Source organism: Plecotus auritus (genome assembly GCF_963455305.1).
Source record: "Plecotus auritus genome assembly, chromosome: 7".
Taxonomy (NCBI): Eukaryota; Metazoa; Chordata; class Mammalia; order Chiroptera; family Vespertilionidae; genus Plecotus; species Plecotus auritus.
Genome location: NC_137774.1, coordinates 29060263 through 29069914, shown reverse-complemented (window position 1 = coordinate 29069914; position 9652 = coordinate 29060263).

Genomic DNA, 9652 nt, shown 5'->3' with positions numbered 1-9652 from the left:
ATTTTTCTATTAAAGGCCCCAGCCATGCTTCAAAGAAATGGAATATTTCTCCTTGGGTCTTAGTTTTTTTTGTTGTTGTTTTTTTACCTCCAAAGGCAATCAAAGTACTGACGAATTTATGAATGGATTAGAAGTAGCAAGGATCAATCATTGTCAAAATCTCATCAACTAGGAAACTAATTCCTCCAAAAACATATTTTTGTTGAAATACTATTAGAATTGAGTCCTATATCAAAATAGAAGACATGAAAAATGTGTCCACTTTTGAAACTGCAAGAACACATGCAATGTGTCTTACTCTGCAATTGCACTGAACATTGATTCAGCTGCTGGATTCAAGGTTCACTTACTCTGGGAATGCTTAGGGCAAAAATAATGAGGCCATTCATTTCTTAGCTTTGCCTCCAATCCAATAAAGAGAGTGCGATTTTCCACTGTTAGGTGTCTCATTATTAGATCACTAATATTTTCAAAAATGTTTCTGCATAAAAGATGAGGTTAAAGCAATTCATACATAGCCACAAAACTTTCCAGCTTCAATCTGTGAGGGGCAATCATAAAAGTTGATCAGAAACATTTTCTTTCCCCATTTTGATGCCAGTTTTTCACGTCCCTACTCTACATAGCCATAGTTATTGAAATAGAAATAAACCTACTCTTTAAAAGGAGAAATGAAACGCACACAACCGGTATCAGACATCCATGAGTATAAAACACAGAAAATAAATTTTGGAAAGTTAATTCCCATGTAGCTTCAGGCTAGAAAGATAAAATAAAGGTGTAGCAGCTAAAGGTGCATATTTGAATCATTTTGTGTTTCAGAAAACAGTACCCAGCACAAATCTATGAGACAGAACTTTGTGGTGGAATCTATTCTTTTAATATATATAAATATTTTCTTTTTTTAAAATTTTTTTATTAAGGTATTATATGTGTACATATCTTACCATTGCCCACCCCACCCCACTCCCATACATGCCCTCACCCCCCAATGTTTTGCATCCGTTGGTTACTCTTATATGCATGCATATAAGTCCTTCAGTTGATCTCTTATTTCCCCCACCTCTCCCTAACCTTCCCGCTGTAATTTGACAGTCTGTTTGATGCTTTACTGCCTCTGTATCTATCTTTTTGTTCATCAGTTTATAATGTTTTTCATTATCCCCCAAATGAGTAAGATCATGTGGTATTTTTCTTTTATTGACTGGCTTATTTCACTTAGCATAATATTTTCAATCACAGATTCAAAACTAGAGCACTTTTTTTTTTTTTTTTTTTTTGAGATCTGAGTCAATGGATGACCAGAGTAATAAATGGCTCTATGCTGTGTGCTCCTGCTCTGTTCTTTTTTTTTTCCCAGCCAGGACAGACTGATCAAGGCATATGATATGCACTCAACAACAACTTGTGGATCACCTCATTTTTTGCCACCCAAAATGAATTTCAACAACAAAAGGTGGTCAAGTACATTGTTGTTTCTCTAAGTGCAGTTCACAAAGCATTAGTGACACATTAGGACATTGTATATGGTATGCTGACCAACTAATTTTGTATCTCTTTAGGAATTTTGATTTATTTAAAACATATTAAATCTTATTACATATTTGGGATATAAATACTCATCAGTCTTCTTATTTCCTGGGCATGAAATTTATATATATATAATTTATATTAAGGTAAGTCATTGAAAAAAGATTAAAGTTCATTGAAGATTATACTAGTGTGTGCAAATGGCAGAAATATAAAGCATCCTTGCCCTAGCCAGTTTGGTTCAGTGGATAGAGCGTTTGCATGGGGATCAAAAAGTCCGGGGTTCGATTCTGATCAAGGGCACGTACCTTGGTTGTAGGCTCCTTCCCGGCCCTGGCCCTGGTCAGGGCGTGTGCAGGAAGCAACCAATGATGTGTTTCTCTTACATGGATGTTTCTCTCTGTCTTTCTCTCTTCCACTCTCCCTAAAATTTAGTGGAAAAATATCCTCAGGTGAGGATTAACAAAACAAAACAAAAGCATCCTCTCTCTCTTTACTGCAATAGTGTTAGCCAGTATTGAATTATATTCAAACCAACTCATTTACTAACCATTTTGTGAGCTAATAGTTATAAATTATTGTGTTACATGAAAAGTTGTGCTTATAGTTAGAGAGTTTAGAATCTAAGATAGAAAAAGAAGAAAGTGCATATTTGAGTATATCAAGAGTTCCACGAGATGAACAAACACGATTCCCAGGTAGTTCAGAAGAATTTAAAATCCCATCCCATTGAAGGACCTTAAGAAGGGTTTATGGGGGAGGCAGCAATGAAGGAAAACTTGAAATACAGATACTCACCATTTGGGATAAGATGAGGCAGCAGTATTCCAAGCAGCAGCTGGCATAAACAGAGCACGTGGAGTCATCCTCAATGTAGGAAAAGTCATATTTAAATACTATGATTTTATTCATATGTTGAAAACAGCAACAAACAAAGAAACAAAAAATCTCATAGACACGGATAACAGTATGGTGGTTACCCAAGGGGAGGGGTGTTGGAGTATGAAGAGGGTAAAGGGGGTCTAATATATGTGGGCAAAGGAGACTAGAGCACACAATGTGATATACAGATGATGTGTAATAAAGTTGAACACCTGTTATATACTGTTAATAATATACTGTTATTAATCATTGGCATCTCCAATAAGTTTAATTAAAAATACCTTTATAAACACACACATGATACAGTGTGGTTTCAAGGGAGATCAAATGTAGTTACTTTCCAGGGAGAGCCAAAGAAATGACACTTCACTCATAACAGAATTTTTCTTAACCAAGATTTTACACTGACCTTATTTTACTTATTTGGGATTTCATCTTTAACTACAGAGGCGTTATTTTAAATGAATGGCTCATTTGAAATCTATACTTGGAAATGTCATATTTTCTAAGACTCAATAGGGATTTGCTATATTTTTAAAGATCAATTTCTAGAGAAAAGGGTTTTATATATAAAACTTAATCCCTCGACATACTATACAAAGACAAAAATCCTTTAGTATTCATAATGCTTATTTCTGGTTCTGACATTTCTGTCTTCCAAGGTGGCTTCCTTAATCCGAAAGTAGTATATAAACTCAGTTCATCACCAAGTACTTTTTAATTAAAGGTGTGTTAAGAAAACTTCTATTTTAATGTTCAGCTGTAGCATTTATAGCAGAGATACTTGACAATGAACTGCCAATTGATAGATTTATTTTTTACCTCCGTGTCATTTTTCTATGACTGTATCCTTTGTAGGCAGAGAGATTATGCAGATTCTAAACTAAATGACAATCCATCAGTAATAGCTTTAATCTGTGTGTAATCATCCCTTATTAATGTGATACATTGGGTATCTGAGAGCATAGATTTTCCAAGAAAATGTATTGATGAGTTGAAATTCTCCTGGGATTGTTTCTACCTAGATACCACACCAACAGCTAAAATAGACAGGCAATGATGCTGGCATTTATTCTACAAATCTTGCAATACTGAATAGAATTGATGGACTCAAAAGAATCCCTTTTACTGATGGTTAGCCCAAGACTACACTGTTACCCAAATTATGTTTTGAGGAGCACTGGTTCATAACAATGTTAATCAGAATTTCAGGTAATTTGGGGTAAATGCAGTACATAGTATTATTATTTCACATATCCCAAGTACAAATCAATTTATTTAAGAAACTAAGAATCTCTAAAGTTTATTATATCACTACAGGCCCGGCGTGCATGAAATCGTGCGTGAGTAGCTCGCTTCCGCTTGCCTCAGCTGGCTGCCCCACCCATCACCGCTTGTAGCTCGTGCCCCAGCCTCCGCCACTTGTAGCTCTCTGCCACTTGTAGCCCTCCACTGCTCATAGCTCTCTGCTCCACCCCACCTACCATGAGAACTCTGCTGCTCACTGGCCGGGGGGGAGGGGGGGAGGTGGTGGGACCCAGAGGTGCTCAATGCACCTCCTGGTGACCGGTCTTTGGTCATCATGGCATTACAACCACTGGGTTTTTATTATATAGATTATTAGACATACACCAGGAAAGGATATGTCAAAATCCTCATTCTGTTTTCTCCCAGTAGAGTTTTATAGCAATACTAGTGGCCCGGTGCCCAAAACTCATGCACATTAAAAGGGAATTAATTAGAGGAATATTATTTTAATATTGCTATTTGCCCTTTCTCTATAATAGAAGTGTCAGAGATGAAAGAAAATTAGTAAAATGTTTATGAAAATCTCCCTCCTATCAGAGTCTGGGGCATGCCATGGGATCCAAAGTCAAGTCCCTGTCCACCTGCCTTGAAATCACGTGAGACCCAGATCTGGCCGGCCAAACCCCCATCAAGTCCCGCAGGGCTGGGGGACGCAGCCTCAGGTCCCCCATCAAGCCCCGCCAGGCGGGGTGCGCAGCCTCAGGTTCCTTGTGAAGCCCCGCCAGGTGGGGGGGGGGCACAGATTCAGGTCCCCAGTCAAGCCCTGCCGGGCGGGGCACATGACCTCAAGTCCCCCAGTGCAGCCTCAGGTCCCCTGGCCCTGGCACAGGGGACGCGGCCTCAGGTCCCCTGGCCCAGCCTCAGGTCCTCCAGCCCTGGTGCAAGGGTGCAAGGGCACAAGGGCGTGATGACCATTTGCATATTAGCTCTTTATTATACTGTATACTAGAGGCCCAGTGCATGAAAATTCATGCACTGGAGGGGTGGTCCCTCAGCCTGGCCTGCCCCCTTTCGCAGTCTGGGAGCCCTCTGGGGTAGGAGGTGACCCGGTGTTCAGGGGAAGGCAATGCCCCCATCACACCTCTGCTGCTGCCACTGCAGTGCAAGCCTCGGCCGGCCCGGGTTACCTGAGCCTCAAGTGGCCCTGGGTGGCTGGGCAGCTGCCATCCGAGGCTTGCATGCGCCTCGGGCTGGCCCTGGGCAGCTGGGGGGCTGAGAGGACTGGGGGACTCCAGAGGCAGGCTCACGGAGTGGCTGGACCCGTCTGGGGGCCTGCCTGGCCATGCTGTGTGCCTGCCAACCTGGCAGGGCTGAGGGGACTGGGCGCCGCCATCTTTGAGGTCATGGAAGTCAATTAGCATATTCTCTCCTTATTGGCTGTGGGTGCCACCATCTTTGTGAGGGCATGACAGTCAATTAGCATATTCCCTTTATTAGATAGGAGGATATTTCTTTAAAATGTGTGTCCCTTGTCCCTCAAACTAATTTTTGAAGGGCACTGCTAACATATTGAACTAAATGTACCTTTTCATTCATCCTAAGATTTTGAAATCAGTCAACAGGAAAAATAAACATCAAAATAAAATCTGAGTATAAAAGTAGGTGTTTGTTTTCAGAATTCATATCTCTTAAATAATCTTTTAGCTCAATCAAAAATTAATCAAAATTAAGATTAAAATATGAGCTAGAAATTTAGAATGGATACTGAGTAATAGAAATGCAAATAATGTGAGCATAGAAAAAGTGATATTGAGAGCTACTTAAAATGATATTGCATTATTTTCTATTTTTGTTTGAGGAAAGGAAGAATGTGAGAGTTATATATTTGATTTCTCTTATATTTGCAGAAATAAAAACTACAAATTTACAACTAATAAAACTGTTACCTTAAGGACCCTGGGGCAGGACACTGGGAAGGGAGAAAGGTTGGAACAAGACTTTAAAAAAAATCTTTATTGTTCAAAGCATTACATATGTCCCTCTTTTTCCCCCATTGACCTCTCTAGCCTGTCCCCTCCCCCCCCATCTCAGGCCCTCACCACTCTATTGTCTGATCTCCCTCACCCCCAACACCCACCTTCCCTCTGAGATTCAGCAGTCTGTTTCATACTTCTATGACTCTTGATCTATTTTTTTCATCAGTTTATTTTGTTCATTAGATTCCACATATGAGTGAGATCATGTTATGCTTGTCTTCTCCACCTGGCTTATTTCACTTAGCATAATACTCTCTAGGTTCCTCTATGCTGTCTCAAAGGGTAAGGGATCCTTCTTTTTTACTTCTGCAGAGTATTCCATGGTGTGAAGGTACCACAGCTTTTATATCCACTCATCTGTTGATGGGCACTTGGGCTGTTTCCAGATCTTAGCTATTGTAAATTGTGCTACTATGGACATAGAGGTGCATATATTCTTTCTGATTGGTGTTTTGGGTTTCTTAGGATATATTCCTAAAAGTGGGATCACTGGGTCAAGTGACAGTTTCATATTTAATTTTTGAGGAAATTCCATACTGTTTTCCATAGTGGCTGCACCAGTCTGCATTCTCACCAGCAGTGTACAAGGATAGATTTTATAGTATTTTGATATTTAAATCACATGAGTGTTTCAAACTAAATGTAAAAATAAATAATAACTTCAAAGAATCTAATGTAAAAGATGAATGGTCTTCCCAGGAGAAACAAAATATACAAACAAAATTATACATACAATTTAGAAGTTAACACTGAAGCCACAGATCTCAGGGGACAAACCTTCATATTTTCATAGATAGACACTCCCAGCCAAAAAGAATCTGGATTCTCAGTTCTACCACAATTCAAAGCATTACATATGTCCCTCTTTTTCCCCCATTGACCCCTCTAGCCTGTCCCCTAAAGTACCTTGGATAAATTTTTTAACCTCTCTGAGACTTAGTCTCCTCATCTTCAAAATGGAGTTGTTGTTCCCTATTACTAGAATAAGGGAAAAAAAAGTCAACAAATATTAAATATTAGTATTGCTACTATAATATGATGGCTATCAAAATAGAATTAGGAATTCCACAGATGAATGAAAAGGTTGTTTTCCAGATCATATCAAAGTAACTGGTAAGTCCTGCCTCAGCAACTTGGAGACAAACTAAGATTCTTTTTGCTATTCAGATGGAGAGGTTCCATTGAATGAATGTTTGTACTTCCCCACCCAGATACTTTTTCTCTCATAATAGTTATTTGGAAACTAGATGGCATCCTCAATCCAATGGTGTTGGGCATGGCTTCACTTGTTTCAAGGAGAGGAAACAAGAGATAGAGTTCATTCAGTCAGGGAAGGAGTTCCAGGTCCCAGGCTTTTATTATAGTCTTATGGAGTGGTCGATGGTCTTACAGTCTAACTGGGTTCCTCAGGCACATGCCAGCTTTGCGAGTATGAAAGTAGTTTCTAAGGACACAGAGAAGTTAGGTTTGAGAACACGTGTTGAGGCAGTGTCATATTGCACATTATAAAAATACTAGAGGCCCAGTGCATGAATTTGTGCATGGGTAGGGTCCCTCAGCCTGGCCAGTGATCAGGGCTGATTGGGGAGGGGCTGGCCAGGGGCAGGGGCCACAGGAGGCTGGCTGGCTGGGAGGGAAGTGGGGAGGAAACACGGGAGGTTGGCCAGCCACAGGAAGTTGGCCAGCCACGGGAGGTTGGCTGTGGGAGCACACTGACCACCAGGAGACGGCTCCTGCATTGAGTGTCTGCCCCTGGTGGTCAGTGTGCGTCATAGTGACCAGTCATTCAATCACTTAGGCTTTTATATATATAGACTAGAGGCCCGAAGCATGAAATTGGTGCAAGAGTAGGCCTTCCTTCCCCCAGCTGCCGGCACCGGCTTCCCTCTGGCACCTGGGACCCGGGCTTCCTTCCAGCTGCAGGCAGGCACCTGAGACCCAGCTTCCCTCACAGTTTCAGTTTCATCTGGAAGGTCATCAGGAAGGACCTCTGGTCTTATTAGCATATTATGCTTTTATTATTATAGACTAGAGGCCCGATGCATGAAATTCATGCAAGGGACTCAGCCCCCACTGCTGCCGAGGCTGCCTCGGCCCCTGCAGCCGCAGCAGCTGCCTCTGCCTCAGCTCCCGCCTGCCGTGGTGGCTGCCTCTGCATAGGCCCAGTCTAATTAGCATATTATGCTTTTATTATATAGGACAGATATGATGATATGAAATCATGATTTCTGTGTTCTTGGTAGCTTCCAGGTACAGAGTGTACCACCAAAGAATGGTGTGCGAAGCTGTCCTTTATTTTAAGGGAGCAGGGTTCAGGGGGTGGATCACCTCCCTTTGGAGGAATGCAGTGAGGAATCATAAACTGTCACCTTCCCCGAACAGCTGAAACTGTCAGGGATTTTTATTTTTTATTTTGTTAAGATAAGATCAGGTCTAACAAGGTAAAGACTTCAAAAAGGCACACTAAGCAGCCACTTATCAATACCCTTGCAGTCTTAGACATGCTTTGTGGAATTATATAAAGAGAAAAATACGTTGATAAATCAAGCGCAGCAAAAGCCTAAGCACTTGCTTCCTGTTCGTCATCCCTTTAAGAATTTTACTCTAGTTGCTGCTTTAGTCTCATTCCTGCCCCCTCGGTGGTTTTCAAAGATAAGCTGAGAAGGATTGAACTTAATATTTAATGGCTTCCATTGTGAGCGTTGTTGAATGGCAGTGTAGCTGACACGAAGCACAGGAGTATACTTCCATTCATTTCCTGTTCTGCCATATGATTAGTCTCAAAAAAATAAAAAGGTTTGAGATGTAAATGACAAGTAACAAACTAATAACATGTGCTTCTGACTAATTAGGTGAAGCTCTCACTCTCTATGGATCTTGACCTTGAATGGCCACAATAATATCAGCATCATATGCATAACCTGCTATTATGCATTTAAACTGTCCACTTTGCTGCCACTGAATATGTCAATTAGGAGAAAAGAATGTTTAGCTAGTGCTGGTCCAGTGACATAAACCTTACAACTCTATTCATCGTCTCTTTCCTTACAGATGGCTTTTTTAGATCACCACTTCTTTAAAAGCTTGGTGACCTTCAAATTCACTTTGGTTGGTTCTGGATAGAAATAATCACGTCTACTGTTCTTTTTTAGGATACGGTTGACAGGTGTGCTGTGCAGAGTTTCTCTCTCACTCTCGAGCTGCTCTCTCAATGCAAAGGCAGCCGCTGGGAGGTTGCTGGACTTAGGTGAGACGGCTAGTCTCGGAATCTGATCTTTCCCCAAAGACACAACTTTTAGCTCAATTCTTTTTATGACTTGAAGCCTCAAAACATTTGGTTTTCCCAGTATTTTATGCTCCTGAATTCATAGACTATCCATAGAATGGCTGTTATTTTATTTTTATTTTTTTCATTTCAGAGAGAGGAAGGGAGAGGGAGAGAGAGAGAGATATCAATGATGAGAGAAAATCATTGATCGGCTGCCTCCTGCACACTCCCTACTGGGGATCAAGCCCACAACCCAGTCATGTGCCCTGTCTGGGAATCAAACAGTGACCTCCTGGCTCAACCACTGAGCCATACCGGCCGGGCTAGAATGGCCTTTTATTTCTGCATGCCTCCCTAACCATGCTCTCCTTGCTTTTCTCTCAAATCACACTCTTCTAAGTACTTCTGATACCAACTGATCCATATTACTAAGGTTTAATTTCTCAGCCTCTTCCCCCACGCTATTGAATCAGGGAGGAATACAGTCTGCCTTCCAATGTACCGCAAGCAAAAGTCATATAAAATATTTTACTACTGAATACCATGAATCATCACCTTTTCAGTCTCCAATATTTTCATTAGGCAGATACTGTTGATTTCATATTTTATTACCGTAGTATTCCACATCCAGTGCCAATGTGTCATTTTGTCAGGTTAGATCGGGCTAATAGCTCTGAAAACTCAGTAA